This window comes from Mirounga angustirostris, unplaced genomic scaffold, assembly GCF_029215605.1.
Source record: "Mirounga angustirostris isolate CCGP_5_RB_7025 unplaced genomic scaffold, mMirAng1.0.hap1 SCAF_5, whole genome shotgun sequence".
In the NCBI taxonomy this organism is placed as follows: domain Eukaryota; kingdom Metazoa; phylum Chordata; class Mammalia; order Carnivora; family Phocidae; genus Mirounga; species Mirounga angustirostris.
Window position 1 is genome coordinate 36,202,078 of NW_026991713.1, and position 23,707 is coordinate 36,225,784.

A 23,707-nucleotide genomic window follows, 5' to 3' on the forward strand; every position below is an offset into this window, starting at 1 on the left:
TTAAGTGACAGAATCAAAAAGCATAACAGAAAGAAGGAATAGTCACAGGACTCATGTCATAGCGCACAGCCTAATTAGGATATTCTGGGAAAGAGCTTCGTTGGAAGAACAACAGTTGCATACCGCCAAAGAAGCTCGGCTTGGTATTTCTTTTGGACTAAAGAACATCAGTTCTAACAAAACAACTGTAACGTGATCTGCAAACTATTTTTTTTTAAGCTACCCCTATTTTTTCTCACACAAAGTACGAAAAGAATTCTTCCAGGCATTTCCAATCACACACACATATCATTATGTTTTCAAAGACAGCAACTTCTAAAAAGCAGGATAATACATATTAAACTTCTTGTATCTTTGCTACTAAAAATAAAAGTCAACACAATATTTGAAAAACGTCCTCTTTACAGTCTTCATGTAAGCCAAGCCTATGCACATGGGCAGTAAAGAGGCTATAATTTCTGATGGCCTAGAATATAATCGAGAAGAGTTTAAAGTCAGAAATGTGATCACCTCATGGAAAAGGGTAATGTCACTTACTCTGTGATGGTCACTCCACTCACAGTAGATGGATTTTCACGTTGAAAAACTAACATTAAAAGTTGCCTTGGTGAGGATAACAGAATAGGCGTCCTCCACTGCTCTATCAGTCCTGTCTTCTAATGGTTTCTTTTCTGAGGGCGTCCTGGAGAGAAGTTCAATCTTTCTAATGGCAAATATAACTGTACTGAAACTCTCCAAGGGCATTTAGCACTTTCAAAAGGAACTCCAAACTCTGCTGTCTTTAAAAGGCAGTGGGTCACTGGGAAAAGTCATTTCTCAAAGCTCCAGTGAACTGGCACTCTGCTTTTCGGCGGCCACAGAGATAAAGCATACAGCCTCAGCAACAGCACTGCTTTTCTTTAATTTTTAATGCTTGTCCATTTCAGAGTCCCCAAGAGGAATCATGGCATCATACATGGCTTGGACTGTGGATGCATGTATTTTGACAGAGCAGGTAGGAAAATCATCCATCAACTGTTCGTTTTAGAGGAACATTTGATAAAGGTTACAAGAAATACAACCGAAAAGCATCTTCCTTATCCTTCCCAAAATGGAAAAAAAAATAATAGTAATAATCATCTCATCGTCACCCCTCAGAATTTAAGTGAAAATAAACCTCCTAAAGGGGAAGGCACGTGTTTTTTATTTCCCATTCTGAAAGCACACACAGGTACGAGCACGTTCAAATGGCAGCGAATTCGTCTGGAATGTGAAAGACCATGGGGTTCACACATATAAAGATCAACAGTTGTTTTAGAAATTAACTACACCATATCTTAAACTTCTACATAAGTTCTAAACTGATCCAGGTGTTATCATCAGGCTAGAAACAGATGCAGTGTTAGCACATTAAACTGTGAATCCAGCTCCAACACTGCTTAATGGGCTCCACATGCTGAAAATGATCATCATGGTAGGAAGTGCACTCAACCAAAAGCTTAACTTTCAAACAAAACAAGAGTTTCATTATCTGCATCATGCTCACCAGCAACTACTCTGGAACTCACATTGTTTTTTTACACTGCTTACGGTGCATTCGTAATTTTGAGGGAGGGAAGTGGTGGTGGGAGAATTAATGCAACAAAGAGCAACAAAGTTACAGTTGTCACAGGGTGACGACACCCTGACACCCATGGGGTCACCACTATAAAGTGAGCACTGGTCACACCAGCCTATTTTATCTTGTGATTCCATCTGGATTCCCAAAGTGGCAAAAGGAGGCGAGAAGAACGATGGAGAAGTTTAAATAATAACCACGGTGACTTAATGTATGTACAGAACTTTCTAGTTTTTAAAATATTTTTATAGGGGCGCCTGGGTGGCTCAGTTGGTTAAGCGACTGCCTTCGGCTCAGGTCATGATCCTAGAGTCCTGGGATCGAGTCCCGCATCGGGCTCCCTGCTCAGCGGGGAGTCTGCTTCTCCCTCTGACCCTCCTCCCTCTCGTGCCTTCTGTCTCTCGTTCTCTCTCTCTCTCAGATAAATAAAATCTTTAAAAAGAAAATAAAAATAAATAAATAAATAAATAAAATAAAATATTTTTATAGGTACCATGTGATGTCACAAATGCTTTTCCCATCTCTTTAGTGAAGAAATGCTAGCTCTACTCTGTACTGTTCCCAGCCATGTTACCTCTGCACTGAAGAGGCCCTTTGCCCCCATTCCATGTATAATGGGGGGGGAGGGAGGCTTGGGTTATTCCAGAAGGAGAAGAAAGGACCATAACTGTGTTTTAGTCAATTCCCTCTGGCCCACACCATTTCGTTTTCAACTAACAGCACAGACTAAATGGTCTAAATGATGCTAAATTACTGCAGCATACTGGAAAGCTGTCTGGAGCGGAAGGGATTTCACCAAGGAGTGTTCTGCATTTATTGATTTTTCTATTGACCAAAAAACTTTACGGTCTTTAAATAAAAACTTCAAAATCAGACAATTAAAATAATGCCAAACAATTTTTTTTTACAGTTTTTCCACTTCCAAAATTCAACTCCAATGAAAACGGAGTTGTTTTTTTTTTTTTAACTCTATGGGGAAGTCATCATTGTATATTTCTTGAGTCATTTAATTTTTAAATCCACCCTTAGTTCCTGAGCTTCGGCCTTAGTACATATTTTGCATCAAGCAGACCTCAGTCGACGGTTAACCTCGAGGCAAGCCAAGTTCCAGTGTAACTCATATGAAAAATAAAGCTGCCATTATGACAAGCAGACAACATATGTCCAAATCACATCTCAAGGTGAAGACTTCAAGAATAGGTACTAGAGTTTTTGTCAGAAGATCCTTCTGGAGGGGCGCCTGGGTGGCTCAGTCGGTTGAGCAGCTTGCCTTCGGCTCAGGTCATGATCTCGGGGTCCTGGGATCAGCTCGTGTCGGGGCTCCCTGTTCAGCGGGGAGCCTGCTTCTCCCTCTCCCCCTGCCCCTCCCCCCTGCTTTGCTCTCTCTCTCTCTCTCTCAAATAAAGAAATAAAATATTTTTTAAAAAGAAGATCCTTCTGGAAACTGGGCTTCTATATTTTTAATCTAACAGGATCTTATTTTGTCCTTTTTGACTAATGTATATAGTATACAGATTAAAAGCTAAGTGAATTAGAGGATAAAGAGGGAAAAAAAATGATGGCAAAGGAGCAGTAGAAAACTTTGAGATTTGTGAGAGAACACCACACAAACTTCTAAGCCTTCCTGTCTTGACAGTAATGGAGGGATGGAGGCAGGCCAAATGATTTCGTTTCTTCTGTGCTATGTTGGTACTTACCATTATAAGAACTAAAGCTGAATAATCTTCATTATTGGCAAAAGGAGTGAATTACTAGTTTGGTGTTTCTATTAGTTTCTGTTGTTACTGTAATGAATTACCATATACTTAGGGGCAAAAATGCACAAACCTATTATCTTACAGTTCTGGAGGTCAGTCTTAAGTCCAAAATGGGTTTGTTTCATCAAAGTATTAGCAGGATTGTGCTCCCTCTGGAGGCACCCGAGAAGAGTCCAGTTCCTTGCCTTTTCCAGCTGATCGAGGCCATTCTTTGACTGGTCCCCTTTTCTCCATCTTCAAAGCCAGCGATTAATTACATCACTCAGTCTCTGCTTCCACAGTCTCTTTGATTCTGACTCTCCTCCTCCCTCTTTCCATCATAAGAACGCTTGTAATTATACAGGGCCCACTCAGATAATCCAGGATACTCTCCCCCATTAAAAAATCTTTAACCACATCTTCCAAGTCCCTTCTGCTGTGAGAGACAGCATATTCACCAGGTGCTGAGGATTAGGACACGAATACCTTTGGGTCTCTTCCTCTGCCTACCATAGTGTCGCACTTCGCTAGGCTTCACCAACTATATGAATAAGGTGATATGTCAGAATCATTTCCTCACCAAAATATACAAGGTACTCCATCTCCATAGGCATGTAGAAGCAAGAGTCAACAGTTTATAGGAGAATACAAATGAATAAAAATTACCATCATTTCTTATTTTCTACTAAATTACCAAAGGAAAACACGACGCAGAGGACTGGAGCAGCACATGGATAAGAGAAAGTAAAGTAAACTAAAGAATAACTAATAATAATTAATAGAGAGAAAGTAAAGAGAGAGAAAATAAAGAGAAAGTAAAGTGAAGAATAACTAATAATAATTAATAATAAGTAATCTCTCCCAGGCCTCAAATACAATCTTGAGAACTAGAATTTATAATTCAGGTAAGTGCTCAGTTTCGTGGCTATGGATTTCATATGTGTTATGTTATACGCAGAGGTGATATTCAAAATATTAACAACTAATCCAGAATGGGTACTGGCCACGGTACTGGAACAAGGTTTTATAGGACCTCTGCTACATTCAGCATTAAAATTTAAGTAGCTGACCTTGGGGAGCTACAGGTGACCTCAGGTGAGGGCACAGGATGGTCAAGGGGGGAGAGAGCCTCAGGAGAGGAGGAGGCAATAGCTCTTTACTAACTGCAATGGTCAAACCAGTGAGAAACTGGTTAAATATTAGCCCCTCACAAAATTCGTACAGGTGGCCAATGACTGCTGCAGTGAGTATGCATCACATTCCTAATCAGGGAAATAAAGTAAGATAGCAAAACATGCCTAATTTGTGGGGGAAAAAAAGTGTTGATACCATTCTAAGCAGGGAAGAACATTTTCATTAGCAGAGTGCAATATCCAAATAGATCTTGACAGAATGGAATGACCAACTAAAGTAAACAAAGTTTAATAGGGATAAGGATTAGATCCTAAGACCTAAACTTAGTTCCAAAGCCAAAAGCTGCAGGATGGGAAGATGTGAGTCAGCAACATATGCATGGAAAAATACTTGGTAGATTTCAGATGAAAGTGAGATTCAATGAGTCAGTATGATGTAGCCCAAAAAAAAAAAAAAAAAAAAAGCAAACATATACTGCATCTGACTGCAATAAAAGCAAATACATAATCAAAAACCTGCAGTGTTTGTGATAAGGATAGAATAAACTTGAAACATTTTCTCAGTTTATTATGTATTGTAGTTACATATTATCACTATTACTAAACATACTAGTAATAAAAATGATGATACATATTAGTTTATGTGATAAACTCTCTAACAGAAGAATTTTAATGCACAATCCACTTCATTTAAATTAGTATCTTCATTTTCAGAATAATTAACTAAAGTATCCAAAGTTATCCAAGTTTAGGGAACCATTTGGGAAGACTTTAAAAACAAGAAAACATTCAAAGAAGCAACCAACATGACATGGGGATCTCGGAGCCATGTCACTTTGAAGACTGTAAAAAAAAAAAAAAAAAAGGCTTATTTATCAAGTAAAAAGTGATTTAGAAGAGAAATGATAATAAATTTCCTCAAATTATTGAAATTGCATCATAAGAAAGAAGGATTAGATTTGTTCTATATTTATCATGAAGACAGACTGAGATCATGGAATTACTAACAGCTGGATGATGAGCCATACAGAAGAACTTTAACTGTTACATTTATCTAGTGATGGAACATGCCACACCTCAGGGGGTAGTGATTCTCCATCAACGGAAATCCAAAAACAGAGGACAGATGGTCATGATAAAATAGGTAGATTTCAAAGGCACTCCAAATCTTGGGATTTGATCATTCTTTATCTTTGTACACTACCACTTCTAAAACAGATACTCATAATCCAGTGTTTCCCACACATTAGTCATTCATACAGAACCTCCATAATTTTTGCCATACACTTATTCCTTGTACTCCTTGTACTTAATATCTACCTTTAAATTGCCTCAATTTTGTTTTCCTTATTATGTTTTGCCTTGTTTTTAGTAATATCATCTATGGACTATATGACATTCTAATTACGTTTTCCATAATACCCTTAAAATAAATATTAAAATCTTTATGTGTACACCCTTTAAAGATTTTTTTTAATTAATTTATTTAGAGAGAGAGAGAGCATGCGAGCAGGGGGAGAGGCAGAGGGAGAGGGAGGGAGAGAAAAGAATCCCAAGCCATCTCCACGCTGAGCACAGAGCCCGACACAGGGCTCAATCTCATGACCCTGAGATCATGAACTGAGCTGAAATCAAGAGCAGGACGCTTAACCGACTGAGCCACCTAGATGCTCCTATGTGTATGTATTGTACACCCTTTAAAATAAGTAGCCCACATCCACATATGAAACACACTGTTTTAACTTTTCAGTTACAAATGTATACAGCATTTATTAATTAGGTATTTTTCCTCAAATCTCTAAGCTTTGAAAATCACCTTTAAGAGACCTGGTAGGTGATTACCGCATTTTGGGACAGTTCCGGTATTGTTGCTGTGTGTGTTTGTTTTGTTTATGAGAGGATGGTAGAATAACATTCTGCAGGCCTCCTGCTTACTTGGCTGTATTTGCCTCACGTTTTGGAAACCAATTATTCATATAATGGGTAACAGCCTTAAGTGTCAAGACAGAGCGCTGGTTAAAATTAACGTTTCTTAAAGTTGAGCTCAAAAATCTTGAATATATTACTGAATTTGCCAATATTCCAATTAGCTAACAGATTAACAGCTGTATATTTGGCATATTTGTTTGGGATCTCCACTTTCCTTACAGACTTGGCAATAGACCATACATTTGAAAGTAAAACAACTGAATGAGTAAAGAAGCATTTTGAGTAAAAGAAATAGATGTGTCTAACTGCCTTTCTTCCACAACTTCCTCAAGAAGGAACCTCAACAAAGAGCAGAGACTTCTCAGAGCCCAAACTACTGAAACTCTAAAACATAGAAGCTTGTCGTTGACTTTTAGTTGACACCCCTTTGTAGCCTGACTAGTAATTTTGAATATATCTGCCATAAACTGAAACAAAGCAATCTTAACACATGATCAAGCTTCAGACAGGGATCCGCACCTCGCTTTAGCACCTACTTCAGTTGATAAATGTTTGTCCAGCTGGTTTTATTGGTTTATTATGCCATAGTGAGACAAAACATTTTCCATCTTGCTACCTTAAAAAAATAAACAACTTTGTCATTAGACACTCTAGAAAATATGGCCACACTGTATGTTCTATTCCATAAAGTTTATTGACATATTGAAATGAAAACAAAAATGCATAGGGAGGAGCAAACCCTCCACTGAGAGAAAGCAGCCAGGTCTAGCTATAATTAGACAAAATGTGTGCTCAACTGAAGCCATCTTGGATAGTCCTTGGATAGGACTCAGTCTCTTGGAGGGTGCCTTGACCACAGCCCAAACTTTACATTCAATTTCCATGGTGGGTGGAACTGGGACTGCTAATCCGGAACTGAAACATTTGCTTTTCTTGGGAAAAGACTGATCTATTACATCTTCTGTTCTCTGTCCCTCCTTCCTCCTTTTAAAGAAATGGTTTCATTTCTTTGGCTGACAAATTAAGTTAAAGCTATAATTCCGAGAATTTTAAAACTTTCTGCTAGGATTCAAAAGCTGCTTTGAATTAGGAGCTGCCGTTGGCATGCAATTTATTTGTAGTGAAGACTTTTGCCTTTCAGATTTTTTTTTTGGGGGGGGGAAGGCACTAAACCTTATAATTCATAAGAGTTTCATAAAACTTCACCAGTGCTTTGCAAAAGACATTTTGTTGGGATTACAGAAGACATACCCCAGGCACTAACGTAGGAGAAATTATCATCACTCAGGACAAAACAGAGAGGTACTCTAAGCCCCCTTACTAAGATAACAATTGCAATATAAATAACTGATGAGACAGTCCACAGTAGTATATTATTTATTGAGCCTAAAAATTTGTAGTGTAAGTTCCACTTATAAAAGAATTGCACACATAATTAAAAACAGCAACTGTTTCTCAAATAAAACATATATCAAGTTTGGTCCTGGTAAGGAAGGGGAATAATGAAGCAAGTTTAGTGAGAAATTTTGCTACATAACCACTTGCTTGTATTTTTTTTTTTTTTCTTTTTAACTCCACGGCCAAATGAACTCAGCTAGATGGTCAGTGTAAGAAAATAAAGACGCCAGGCATGTTTAGTTCTATGGAAAGGAGTGGTTATTAGCCCACTTATCCAGCCTCAGAAACTCCCCCAGACCTTCAGGTCACTTCAAAATGATAACAGTTGGGTCCTTCCTAGATACACTATTCTATATAATCCATTTCCTATCAATTACCAAGGCAACATTCAGCTTTATCTATTTTAGCCAAGTGCTATTAAGGGATGCAGGAGAACTTCTATAGGTCCCCAAAACTTTTTTTTTTTTTTTTAAGATTTTATTTATTTATTTGACAGAGAGACAGAGCCAGAGAGCACAAGCGGAGGGAATGACCTGATCGAAGGCAGACGCTTAACCATCTGAGCCACCCGGGCGCCCCCCCAAAACTTTTCTTAACACCTCTTTCAACCTCACCAAAAGTTCTTAGTACAATCCTTCAGATGCGTCACAGCGCTGATGACATTATTTGAGTGTACACAGCGTGAGCACTGGAGCAGAAATCAAGGGCTGGGAGTTCCACACCTTTGTGAACATCTACTTCCTCATCAGGGAAAAATGAAGAGATTGAGACCGATCATCTCCAGCTCCCTTCTGGTTCATTAAAAATAATGGTAATACATAAAAATAAATAAAACTATGAACATTTCTACACGTAACATTTCAGGGAAAGTGCATCATCAATAGAGTTTGGCCACAAGGGAAAGATGGCTCACAAATTCAAACCTCACCGAACAATTGTGACAATCCCCGGCCCTTTACTAAAAATACATCTACTCAACAAATATTTATTAGGCACCTATGATCTGCCAGGCCCTTACTAGGAGAGGTCTTAGCTCAGGCTCTAGTTAATGAGACTGCTGAGAAATATTTTCTCACCATGAGAGAGAATTCCTCATTCCTTCCCAGTCCCACTTTGGGATGTCCTCTGAGCATGTGTGAGATGTATGGAGCTAAGTGCAGCTTACCTGAGCTACAACTCCCCGCCCCCCCCCCACAACCCGCCATGGGAGAGAAACTGCTGACAAACACGGATGGATACATCCAAGTCCCCAGTATCAAGGGTAAGTCCCCAAACCAATCCTGAGACCACCTTCCTCTGGAATTCTTATTAAATACACAAGAAATAACCATATTACAGTTTCAGTTACTTTTATTCAGTTATTACTTGCCACCAAAGTCAAAGCAAATGACCACATCCTTATTTATCTGTTTGCTATTTCACACATATCACTCACCATTCAGGACTAACAAATACTCAATTTTTCCATTATTTATTTCAACTATGCTTCTCTTTTAGAAACAAAAGGTATAATTAAAGTTAAACCTATTCTTATTCTACCCCTCACCTTCCCTTTCTGAAGTTACTACCATCTCGGAGTTAATAGAATTCTTCATCCTGTGTGTTTATATTTCTACTACTTAAATACTTTCCCATGTAAAATATACGGTGTTGTCTTGTGCATATTTAAAACTTACTGAAGTATTATATGAGCTAAGCCTCATTCTGCAACTTACATTTTTATCTAACAGGTTTCTGAGACTGCTCCATATTTATACACATTTTCTCTTGCAACTACCACAGGGTATTAATTACAGTGAAGAAGATTCCACCACACAGGGATACTGATAGACTTTTGGCTTGTTTCCAATTTTTTGTTTGACATGTATTTTTTAACACATAAAACTAAAAGCTACTGGGCGCCTGGGTGGCTCAGTTGGTTAAGCGACTGCCTTCAGCTCGGGTCATGATCCTGGAGTCCCGGGATCGAGTCCCACGTCGGGCTCCCTGCTCGGCAGGGAGTCTGCTTCTCCCTCTCCCGCTCCCCCCTCTTGTGCTCTTTCTCTCTCTCACTCTCTCTCTCAAATAAATAAAATCTTTAAAAAAAAAAAAACTAAAAGCTACTGATTCGTCTTTCAATTATGCACTAAACAGTAGAAAAATTACAACTGAGAACACATAGTACATCTCCTGGGAGACCACCAGGGCATGGTAAGATGGCCCAGAAAGAAAAAAAAAGGCTTCCAGGATATACTGTCCTTTAGGAAAGAATTGTTATCCAATATCCTACTAATATCATCTCCAACTATTTGTACATTAGTGCATCACCAAGCAACTATTCTCAACACTAAAGGGCCAAGATATAATGGGCATCAATGGGGCACCCCCCAGCTAGTTCGCCTACACTGCAGAGACACGTATACGGGCCCAGAGAAGAGTAGATCGATAAACACCTTAAGGCCACTGTGCTGAGCAGAGACACAAAGGGACAATTATAAAAACATAACAGAATTCAATCTGAGACCATGCAATTTAGGTTGTAAAAATGCCGATTCAAACCTTTCAATTTTGTATTCAACATGTAGAAACCAAACTGATTTCCCTGGGAGAAAGGAGAAAAAAAAGAAAAAAGAAAAAAGAAAGCTGCCAGGTTGCTTTCCCAGCAGCACATCTACAAACCTCATTTGTAATTCCATTGTTTAAAATGGTCCTAAGTGCCTCCCATTGCTCTTGGGACAAAAAAGATAACTTTAAACATTGTCTCTAGAGTACAGGATTAGATGGCACTGCTCACCTTCTCAGCTACATCTGAGGCCACTTCTCCCTTAAAATCAAACCGTCGGCCACATCTGATTTTTACCCTTTCTTCTATGGAGCTCTTAATGTCCTCAGTATCTTTGTAAAGACCTTCTAAAGCTTTCCCTCCCACCTCGACCTCATCCACCTTTACCTTGCTAACTCCGTCTCATCCTTCAAAGTTGACTTCAGAAACCTTCTAACATTTCTGAGGAAATGAGGCCTCCTTGTTTTATCTTTATAAAACTTAACCCCATGACAATTAGTTGCCTAATGATGGTTTCCTCCACTGAAATACGAGGACTAAAGGGCAGGGATCATGTTTTGGTTTTCTACCATTATGTTCCTAGATCCTGGCAGAGTGCCTAAACTATATTAGGTGCTCAAAAACAAACAAACAAAAATGCTGCAAAGCAAGCTGTCCTAGGTTTTGACGCACAGTACACTCTGCAAATGCTGGCTGAATAAACAAATCTCAAGTAACCCCAAATACCAAGAAAAGAGACCGTTTAAATCCAAATGCAGGCTTGGCGTCTCTACAGAGTACATACGCTGCAGAACACATTTTGGTCCTTCCTTCCTCAGAAACATGAACGTAACATTATGATAATCATCATCGTTAAATAAAATGACTCTTACAAATACTACCATTCACAGACCTGAATGCTTTGTAATTATTCTATCCTGATATGTGCTTAGTCCGTATTTCCACTGACATTTACTTTTACTCTATTTTCAAACATCAGTTGAATTAAAATAAATTAGGAAATGTCCACTGACTGATGAATGGATAAAGAAGATGTGATACACACACACACACACACACACACACGAATATTACTGAGCCATCAAAAATAATGAAATCTTGCCATTTGTAATAACATGGATGGAGCTAGAATGTATTATGCTACATAAGTCAGTCAGAAAAAAACAAATACCATAGGATCTCACTCATATGGGGAATTTAAGAAAGAAAACAGATGAACATATGGGAAGGGGGAAAGAAAAAAAGGAGAGAGGGAAACAAACCATAAATGACTCTTAATGACAGAAAACAAACTGAGGGTTGATGGAGGGATGTGGGTGGGGGATGGGCTACATGGGTGATGGGTAATAAAGAGGGCACTTGTTGTGATGAGCACTGGGTGTTGTATGTAAGTGATGAATCACTGAGTTCTACTCCAGAAACCAATATTGCACTGTATGTTAACTAACAAAATTTAAATTAAATTAAATTAAATCAATAAATAACATTAGGGAAGAATAAAGGTTAATGGTGACTACATTATAAAAGAACAACTATTTAATGTTTATAAATTACCTTTTTCAAGTTGGCAAATCAGAACATTGAGATTTAAAATCTTTTCTCATACTTCCTGTCCTTAAAGTAGGAGAAAGCACTTATCATGCATCACCATCTATTATATATTTAGTATTTATTATTTATTTAATGAAGATTTTATAGCCCTTGGCATGTGCCAGGTACTGTTCTAAGAACTTTACAAATATGAACTCTTGCCACCTTCTTAAAGCCGAACAGGTTAAACCAAAAAAGCAAAAATAATTATATGTAAGCGGTATTAAGTTGTCTATCTACAACTTTTTAAGTATATGAATCAATTAGGGGTGACATTTGTCAAGATTAGCTGATGGCATGTTTATTAATACTAATCTCTGTCATCAAGCTAGGATTGCTTTCATGCCTCTTAAAGTCAATGATCTCTTCACTTGTAAAATATTTTTAAAAATATTCACAAAAAAACCAGAAACTTGGATGGTGTAAATTCTCTTTTAAATGAAAACAAAAAGCCACTCTAAAAACGAAATCATATAAACAAAACCTTAGCAGATAATCCCTGATTTGCTACTCATAAGCTGAGTAGCTTTTCTCCTCTATAAAGGAGGGATCAGGACAACAGATTTGGATTCTCCTTCAAATTCCAGCACTCCATGTTTCCACAATATTACCATGAAAGGAACTCAATCAGGAGGAAGTAGATTTGGTTCTCATTGTAGATTTATGTGAGGACGCTGAAAGCTTTCTGAATCAATTACGTCCCTGGTTCCTTAAATCACAACAACAAAAACTAAAGAAGGTTGATAAAACCCTAGCACAGTCCGGAAATTAAAAGTATTTAAGACTTAATGCCTAACATGGACAACGTGATTCCACCTAGAAAAACATCATTACCAAAATAATACAACCCTTGCTCCACATTTTGTCAAAGTGTTCACATTGTTATAATTTGGTTTTATAACAGTATCTACTTTTCCCATTTTTGTTTTCCTGAAGATTACTAAGAACACCACCACTTTTCAATAAATGAGGCTTCTGCATGTATATGAATCACTATTTTAGATATAGTACATAACTTTCCAAATTTTTGCCCTTACAAATAAGAACTTTCTGAATTTCAGTCTCTTGACTGTTTTATCTTTTTTTTTTTAAAGATTTTATTTACTTATTTGAGAGAGAGAGAGAGTGAGAGAGAGCAGAGCACAAGCAGGGGGAGGGACAGGGGAGAGGAAGGGGCAGACTCCCACCTGAGCAGGGAGCCCGATGCAGGACTCGATCCCAGGACACTGGGATCACGACCCCAGCTGAAGGGAGCCACTTAACCGACTGAGCCACCCAGGCACCGCTTGGCTGTTTTATCTTAATGTCTAGTTTTCATCCCTTAAGTCAAAACACCTATCACTGCACTGTGTGTTAGCCAATTTAGCAGTTATTTAGACAATATGATAGGGTCCAAGTATTTTATGGGTGCTAATAGTAAACCCCTAATAAATTGCAAACATTAGGAGTGCAGAAATCCTTGTGATGTTTCTTTTTTCCTCTAAACAATCTAGCACAGTCTATCATTCACGGTAAATGTTTAAATATTTGCTATTTTACAAAGAATATTTGTCCCAAGAGTTTATCAAGGCCCTACAATACTGAAAGAATCTGAGATGTTCATCCCTGCACTATACTGAACACAGACATGGTTATTAGTTGGCCCTACCCCATAAGAAGCTTCTTTACCTTCTCATAAAACGCTAGATCTCTGATCTAGTCTCCCATAATACAAAAGGATAAAATTTAACCTGGGTTACACAAACCACATCGTATCTTCAAACGTCACAGAAGTTGCAGAGGTATTTCCCTCCTGTATTTAAAGGTAGTATCATTTGATGCAAAGAACAATAAAGGGAGAATGAGACTTGTCCCAGCTTGGTCCCTTACTAATTGAGTGAACGTGGGCCATATGTTCAATTTCTTTGAGCCCCATTTTCCTCAACTGCTTGACAAAGGCTAGGTACTTAATTCATATGACTGACTTTTCTCTTGCTCTCCTCCTTACATGAGAGAGAAAAGAAGTAGGTATTGCACTTTTAAAGTTTTTAACTCTATACCAAACAAAACCACCTTACTATGGTTACTGAATTAAGATACCTTGGGTTAGATAAATTTCAATGTTTTTGATGCTTCACATCTTACTCCTAATATTCTTTTTCATCATGTATTTATATTAGTAGACCTAACTACATTATAATTTCACTGCATAATAAAAGTATAGAGTGCTGGATTCAAGTCATAATGTCAGCAATTTTAAGAATTACTCTATGCAAATTACTTAACATCACTGCACTCCAATCTTTGGCATGCGTAAAATAAGGGAATTAGCTCCTTAAAATCTTCAGCTCTAAAATAGACACATAAAATTTAAGATGAACTATGTTGATCGTATAAGCAAATTTTCAAAGAAAGGGAAGCCAAATTGCAGACACTAATACTTCACAGATATGGGCAGGGCTCCAAGCATTAGGTTCGAAGTCATCATACAGGTTTGGTCACCAGAAAGATATTCCAATCCCCAGTGAGTGAGAGTGCATATTACATGGCCACATCAGAATTTCAAATAGCTCATCAGGAAGGCCATGTACATTCAACCAGAGGAAAAAAATCAGTACATCCAGTAATTAAAAAATACTCTCTACTACCACCAAAGACGTGCAATGATTTGAAGCAAATGTTGCTGCGTAATTACATATGAACATAATTGAGGCTCTCCATTTCTGCAAGCCCTTTTATGTGAGGAAATGATTTGAAATGGAATGCAAAATTAAAAATATCCTTTTGAAGCAGACCATTAAAATTATACTTTAAACTCTAAAACTTAGCAGGGAACAAGAAAAATCTTCAGAGGCATGGCATAAAATGATGAAAAGGTAACACAAAGTTAAAACCCAGAAGATTACATATTTAGTGCAGCCATTTTTGGGGTAACATTAGCATGGTATTCTAAGGTTCTAACCTATGAAAAGAGAATGCACATCAGTACGCTCAAACATATGCTTCTATCATAATTATCATTTCAATCTAAAATCTTCAGAAGGGAAGATACACAGGATGAATATGGGATATACAGTACTGTCACAAAAGCTCAAACCGCAATGAATTATATGCTTATTTGCCAATTTCCTTCATTACATGAAAAGACACTGAAATAGAATATAAAACGGATTCAAGAATTTACTGACATACTCTTTTTTAAAAATGAAGTTTGTAGATCAACTTGACATGTAAATGTATCCAAGTCCAGGATCATCGGCCATTCCCCCTCAATTTGGTACGGCCATCACTCTGAAGTAAGTTTTATTAAAGCTGTGGTAAACACTTCAATTAGTTATTAATTATTTATGTATACTCTCTCATTTATTGATACTGAAGAAACTCAATTACTCTCCACTAACCTGGTGTTTTTGTTTTGTTTCGTTTTTTCCTATTGCAAAGTGAACAAACTGTGAAAACATTAAGGAAAATTCACAAAAATAGAGAACCTTACATCAACAGCATAAACAAAACTTCTCCTCATAGGAAAATTTCCATTCCTTATAGCTAAGTCTCCCACAGAGTATCCCATTTGATCATTTTAATATTTATGAGAACATAACATAACTGGAAGAGAAATGATTGGAAAAGGAAGCAGTTCCTATAAAATGCATGAAAAGCAGAAATGAAAGCACCAGTGACACGACACACTACCGGTGAAAAACTGAAAACACTGTTCCTTTGAGAAACCGAAGTTACTTCAAAAGTAGCAGCATTGTTTGCCCCATGTTTCTGGGTTCAACCCTGACCTGCTCTCCACTCCTCTGGCTTACTGAATCTGGGAGTCCTGAGTGCCCATTCCATTCAGGGACAACAGGAAAATAAGATATAAGGACACCCCACCTCACATTTCCAACTGTTTGGTTTTTTTTCTTAAGATTTTATTTATTTGAGAGAGAAAAAGATAGCAACAGAGATAGCAAGAAGAGAGCATGAGCGGGGAGGAGAGGGAGAAGCAGGCTCCTACTGAGCAGGGAGCCCAGAACCCTGGAATCATGACCCGAGCCGAAGGGAGATGCCCAACCAACTGAGCCACCCAGGCGCCCCACCAACTGTTTTTTGATCCATTATAAATACCTTCTGTTTCCAGTATTATTAATAGCTCAAAAAACTTTCAAATAAACTTATTTCAGATGTCAACTTTGAATCAATTTAAGAACGTCTTCTTAGTTCCCTACCTCTTCCGTCAAAGGAGAAGCTAAATCATAATAAAACATACACAGTGGTATCTAAACTACTTATACATCTATTTTTAATAGATTATTTTCTGAAAATAATCTCATCAATAACTAGCTTTTCCCTTAACTAGAAAGCTTAAAATTCAAATGCAAACTTCAGTGATCACAAATCACAGAATCTATGGCATTCATTTCTAACATCCTAGTGAATGGTGAATTTCCTGGGCCATTTAATTTTACTAAACTTTTACAGACATGAAATTCCTATTAATTTATTTTATTCCATTCTGTATCTTTTCCTTATATAAAATACTGGCGTCACTCCTTTTCTGCACACACTGATAAATGCGATATAAATTAATTTTCATCCAAATACCTAACTAGTATTTCACTTCTCTTCATTCAACACATTCGTTGAGTGTCTGCTATGTGCTACACACTGATAGGTGAGTTATAGAACAATCCTGACCCAAGTTATTGTAATTAATAGTGTTCATTTTTATTAATATATCAAGGTCACACTCTGACCCAATCCGGTCACCAAATCTTATCAGACAAAGAGGGCTCTGGGTTCTGCTAATGGACTCAGCCTGTTGCATAAATTATTACTCAGCATTTCTTCAAAGGTCAAGTCTCAGTAATATAAATTATAAGATCCAGATACAATACCTGTTGTCTAAGACTGAATAACAACTAGCACCTAAATCGGGATTTAATATTTACACATTATTCTTCTTCCCTCTTTTTTTGTAAGGGAAGGTAGGGGGAAGAGAGAAATACTGAGAAGGGTAAAAGGAAGTACAAGAAAAGATTCAAGACTAGAACACAAGTCAAGATAAGAAATATCTACCGTCAGGGGCGTGTAGGTGGCTCAGTCAGTTAAGTGCTGGACTCTTGATTTTGACTCAGGTCATGATCTCAGGGTCCTGAGATTGAGCCCCAAGCTGGGCTCCCTGCTCAGCAAGGAGTCTGCTTGTCTCCCTCTCTCCTCTCCTTCTGCCCCTCCCCCCGCTCATGCACGTGCTCTCTAAAATAAATAAATCTAAAAAAAAAAAAAAAAAGAATGAAAGAAAGACCTACCCTCTCCCTCAGCACCAGAGATAGGACTAGAGAACATAAGAGCAAAAAAAGAAAAAAAAAGGAAATACCTACACATCCTCTTTCAGAAACAGGGTTATTTGGGGTTTCCCTGTGGAAATAAAGAATGAGAGCCAACCAGAAACTACCAAAAGGTTCAAATCCTAAAATAATTGCATGTTCTCCAACCATAGATTTTTACCTATCCTTCTTGAAGCCAAGGAAAATATCTATGCTAATAATTGTCCACTCACACTTAGAAATACTAACAAGCTAAATACTTCTATTTTTTATTCCACAGCAAATTGGATTTAACAAATCAGGAAATGTAGAAAGCCTGTTATAGTACTCATGAAGAGCAAGAACTAACACCTGGCAGCGTAATTACGAAAGAAAAAATATTAAAGCTATTTTCTTAAAATACAAAAATACAACTGTAAGTCTGTGGCCATTTTGTGTAGGAAAAAAGTGTCCCATACATATAATGAGTTCCTGAATGTGTCTACATGTTACAACAAAAAAAAAAACCATTCACTGATTATCATGATAGTACTGAGTCATGTAAAAGAATATATCCAATAGACTTCAAAAGCATGAAAGCAAGTATGAAATACATTTTAGAAAGACTTCCCAACAACTTTTAAGTGAAATGTTTCAGAATATAAAATGCTAATATAAAAGAATTAATTTATGGAATACGTCATTTCTCAGAAACAACACTAGAAGACATATGACCACAGGTTAATTTCAGTTCCACAAAAGAACACTGCAGTAGAAGTTAAAAATCCTCAGAATACACCGGTTTTCTTCTAACATCATTTCAAAGAAGGTTTTGTAGATGCTCTCGCCATCCTCTGTCTCATCTTTTTCTAGCATTTTCTCCCACACCTGTTTTCAGACGGCGGACCTATCCCAGGCTGTATAAGGATTATGAGGATAATTTGTTTAGTCACGGCTAGACCACCGCATGGAAGATGGAGAAAGCCACTTGCTGCAATGTCCTCAGCTGTACTAAGGACAAAATAACTACACCACAGTAGGACAGTCATCAGCATGTTTATAAAGCTATTTCGGAAAAATAGCCCCAGTGTTTGGTAACATTGTCAAATTCTCCATTTGCTGCTGAGAATTTGAAAGAGATGCTCACTGGAAAGCAAGTTTACCACAAAATCACCCAGAAACATTTTACTTGGTATCAGAGGCTAATCAGGTCAGACATGTATACCCAGAGAATAGCCTGTATACCCAGGGTGTACCCAGGGAATACATCCGAGTTTTAGTTTGGTATTTCCTGAAGCTCTATGATATTAGAAGCCCTCCTCCCAAAAAAGGAGAAAAATAGGCTATATAAGCATACTTTTTAAAATACAATTTATTTTCAAAGCAGTTTCAGGTTGAGCAGAAAGTACAGAATTCCCACACATGCACTGTCCCCCCAGCACACACGCAATCAACATCCCACACCAGAGAGGTACATTTGTTAAAATCAATAAACCTACACTGACATATCATTATCACCCAAATCCACAGTTTACACGAGACTTCACTCTGTGTGGTATCATTCTACGGGTTTTGACAAATGTAAAATGACATGTATCTGCCATTATACTATACAGAATAGTTTCACTGCCCTAAAAATTCCTTGTATTCTGCCTACTTAACCCTCTCTCTTCCCTAACCCCTGGCAACCACTAACTTTTTACTGTCTCTATAGTTTGCCTTCTCCAGAATGTCATATTATTAGAATCCTATAGTATGTAGCCTTTTCAGATTGGTTTCGTTCACTGAGTAAATTGCATTGAAGATTCCCCTCATGTCTTTTCATGGCTTGACAGTTTTTGTTTGTTTGTTTGTTTGTTTTTAAAGATTTTATTTATTTGACAGAGAGAGACAGAGCGAGAGAGGGAACACAAGCAGGGGGAGTGGGAGAGAGAAAAGCAGGCCTCCCGCCAAGCAGGGAGCCCGATGTGGGGATCGATCCCAGGACCCTGGGATCATGACCTGAGCCGAAGGCAGATGCTTAACGACTGAGCCACCCAGGCATCCCTGTTTTGTTTTGTTTTTTTTTAAATAATATCTACCCTCAACATGGGGCTTGAACTCACAACTCGGAGATCAAGAGTCACAAGCTCTACCAGCTAAGCCAGCCAGGCACCCCAACAGCTCATTTCCTTTTAGAGCTGAATTAATATTCCATTGTATTCAAGTACTTTTGATGAAAATTTTATAGCAGTTTGTAAGAGTTACAAGGTAGAGGCAACATCTATCTTTTAAAAAACTCCCATGTTGCTATCACTTAGGAGGTATCCAGTAAGTGACTTGTTGAAGGAATATATAATTGAATAAATCAACACGCATCTAAAGTTAATCTTGAAAACTTAATTTCCCTCACCTGTAAAACTTACTCCTTCCTCCTAACACTGTATGAGAATTAGAATAATATATTTAAAAGAGAGCTATTATCAATAATCACTATTACTATGAATTTATTTAATTAAAACAGTATTTTCAAGTTGAGACCATGAATCTTTTAGTTCCAGGAAAATAAAAATGGTAAAGGAAGGAAGGAAGCAGGACCAGAACTAGGGTAAAGGCACCTAAGGCACAAGATTTAAGGAGGCATTCATTCTCCTATTTGGTGCGTCAATATTCAAAACATTTTCAACAGACTAGAAAAATAATATTTAATGTATTTGAATATAAAAACCTAGAATCCATGTCTACAAATCAACTGCACCAGCAAAGGATGAGAGCTCAGGCTTAAGAGCTGAACAAAATGAATGTTTTAATTATTCATGAGGTTATTAACAATCAATATTACAATTTGCAAAAATAATTAATACAAACATAAGGTAAGTTAGGGACGCCTGGGTGGCTCAGTCAGCTAAGCGCCTGCCTTCGGCTCAGGTCATGAGCCCAGGGTCCTGGGATCAACTCCAGCATTGGGCTCCTTGCTCAATGCAAAGTCTGCTTCTCCCTCTGCCCACTGCTCCCCCGCTTGTGCTCTCTCTCTCTCATGCCAATAAATAAATAAAATATTTAAAAAAAACATATAAGTTAATAAACATCTATAATTTTCTTAGAAAGTAGTATGATGTCATCAGCAGTGTCTAGTTTAGAATACCCCATTTCAATAGGAACCATGATAAACTGGAGAAGATCTAGAAGAATACCAGAAGAATGATGGCTCTAGGAACCATGTTATCTAAATAGTTAGAAAATGAGAGATGTCAAGTCTGACAAAAGAGCCATTAATGTTGAAGGTGATAAGAAAATTAGCTTTTGATTAAAATAAAAATTGTCTAATTATTAGAGGGGTTAAGAATGGAAAAAATTGTGTCCTAAATCAGTAGTCTTTGGTTTTTGAAACTTTTTTTTAAGATTTTATTTTTTAATTAATCTCTACACCCAACATGGGGCTGGAACTCACAACCCTGAGATCGATCAAGAGTCACACACTCCACCGACTGAGCCAGTCAGGTACCCCACTAAAACAGCAATCTTCCCTGAAAAGAAAGCATTCTAACAGGGGCTAGATGGTCATTTCTAAGCAATATTGTAAATGCTGTAATTTTAGCATTTTCCTCATATCTAGGATGAAATATAAATAATCCTAAAAACTAAGTGAAACACTACTTAAACACTGCAGAGTGCCCACTAGACTAATTCTTAGAAATTTTTTAGAAAAGGTTAGATCTTAACTTTATGCCTACTGCGAATTTATCTTTACACAGCACAATTAGAAATAATAAAAATACATGATAGTGGTAAGAAAGCTTATCCACTACAACTATTTCAGATTTGAGATGAAGACTATAGCTGCATATTTAGCTACCAATAATGTACTTTTTTATTTTCATATTAATTATCTTACAGTTCATGAGGTTCAAAACAGATCTCTTTTTAGAACAAGTCCCATTCTATCATAAAATTCTAATAGGCTGAACATGAGAAGTAAATAAATGATGGTTGAACAGGCTAGAACACTATTTAACATCACAGAGTATTTGTTAAACAACTATTAGTGAGCCCTGCTGCACAGAATATTACAGAGATTCACAGAGCCCTAAAACTGTTGACAATCAAACCAGGGGATGTCTTTCTCTTGATATATTTACACAGAAATAAACACGAATACTTCCCCTACAGCCATGTTCATTGTTATCAATGACCTGGAGAACCTTGCAATTAACTTTTTCTATTGGATCAGCGTCTACAGCATGTGGCCAAGCACAGGGGAAGATTTAGGCAAAATTTTGTTATGTTTGTTGGAGAAGATGGAAGCATTAAAGTTAAGCCATCCATCATTCTTTTAGACCTCCTATAAGTAAGAAACAATTTTAATTCTGCAAAGACTTACATGGAAAACTTACATTGAGAGAAAAAAAAAAACACAACATGAGCAAAGACAAAAGAAATTACTTTTTTCTAATATACATCATCTGGAAATATCTGAAATTATATTTTTCTCAATGATTAATTTAAAATATAAAACACAGCCAATCAGCAGTTCTATGGCAATTACTAGCATAAAGTCAAAAATAAAGCACAGGACTGAGAGGTCCAGAAGTTATGACTCCATGTCTAAGAAATGCTAAATTATTTTCATGAAGAAAAGGTAAGATACAAGCATTGAACGATGAGACACAGGGAAAAACCAGCGATTTTACTCGCATCTTAAAATCACAGCTGCAGCTCATTTCTTCCTTTAAGGTGTAAATGTAAATAAAATATGCTGCCTGATACAATACAGAAAATGCTACCAAAGACAGCGAAGATAGAAATGAAACTCCGGAAATGTTCCATTATCACAAAGGTCAACCTACACATCCACCAAGAATGACTAGGATGTGCCTCCAAGCTTGAGCTTACAAGGGAACAAAAGAAGAAACTGACACTTGAATTACTCCATAATACGGACTTCCCTACTCCCAAATGAACCAAATTGATTAGGTGACCCTGATAACTGTTATCTTTGAAAACTCCAGATCAGTTGCCTTTTGCCTCTCTGCATGTTCTCACTGGCAGGCTCAAATCTGGTGGCACACATCAGTGGTTCTTGGATGTGCAAGCTAACCTTTGTGATAATGGAAAATTTCAGACCCTAATTTCGATCTTGCCTATTGCAGAGAACAAAAAGCAACAGAGCCAGAGGTTAAAAAGATAACAGTTAACAGGCTCATCTAATCAACTTGGGTTCATATGGAGGGAGGAAGTCCATATTATGGAGTAACTGGTGTACCAATTGCTTCTTTTATACTTCCTCTCATTGAGGAATGAGACAAAGTTTAATGACTAAAGACACAAATGACCTGATGAACAACAGTAAAGAATTTGATTCAAGGGGCGCCTGGGTGTCTCAGTCGTTAAGCGTCTGCCTTCGGCTTGGGTCATGATCCCAGGGTCCTGGGATCGAGCCCCGCATTGGGCTCCCTGCTCGGCAGGAAGCCTGCTTCTCCCTCTCCCACTCCCCCTGCTTGTGTTCCCCCTCTCGCTGTGTCTCTCTCTGTCAAATAAATAAATAAAATCTTTAAAAAAAAAAAAAGAATTTGATTCAAACAAGTCACTGGTAGTAAACACTGACACGCACATACAAAGTGATTCTTCTTTCCTTTGCCAAGGGCAATAGATTTTTACAGCACAAACGGCCTTTTGTGGTTCCAGTTACAAAGACTCACACTTAAGAATTATTATATGGTATAGGCCAAATGGCACTATACATAACTACTCAATTCCTAGAAGAATATTATATAACAGTAAAATAAACACAAAATGGCTTTAGGGAAAGAACATTTTAGCTACCACGTAAATGTACAAAATAGACTTTTATAGAAGAAAGAAAAATTCCTGGTTCTTCTGACTTTTATTCCCATGTTCATATACACTCTGGTATCTCTGTTTCAACAATTCAACCTAAACTATTTCTAGAGTGTGGACTAGAATAAGCAGAAGACAAGTGTTACTAATTTACAAACCTGCCCTTTTTGAGAGACAACTATAGGTCAAAAAGTCCTCTCGTCTGTTGAAATAAATGTCCATGTCCAACAGGGAGCTGCTCCTGCCTCGGGAGCAGCTCGGGATTTACATCAGTAAACCAAAACTTACATAACCCATGTGTTCCTGTACATGTCCCAGCATGACCAGAAACTCAGTATATCCAGGCAGCCGACCCCCAAAGCCAAACCAACTCTGGACCTTCACACCCCAAACAAGATTGACTAGATGGCCGATCATTTATTTCCTATTTTTGTCTTCTTTGGTTCTTTATTGTTTTTCTTATAAAAGCTACCTGCCTTCTGCCTTATTTCGCAATTCTAACTACCCAGTGCATGAAGTTTGTTTGTATCACCCACATTGTCTTTAATCATTTTTAACAAATCTTAACCTCAGCCTAATGTTATTTGAAGTAAAAGCCAGACTTTTGGTGGTCTTTAAGGTAATGGAGCCATTCTCGATGTACACACAGGAAGATAATGGAGGATTATTATACTGGACCTATACTCTATCTC

General features: G+C 37.6%; 1 protein-coding gene across 2 annotated transcripts in view; it reads right to left on the reverse strand.

Annotated features, from left to right (window-relative positions):
• TMTC2 (transmembrane O-mannosyltransferase targeting cadherins 2) overlaps window positions 1-23,707 on the reverse strand; it is a 395,147-nt gene that overhangs the window by 258,447 nt on the left and 112,993 nt on the right. The window lies entirely within an intron of this gene.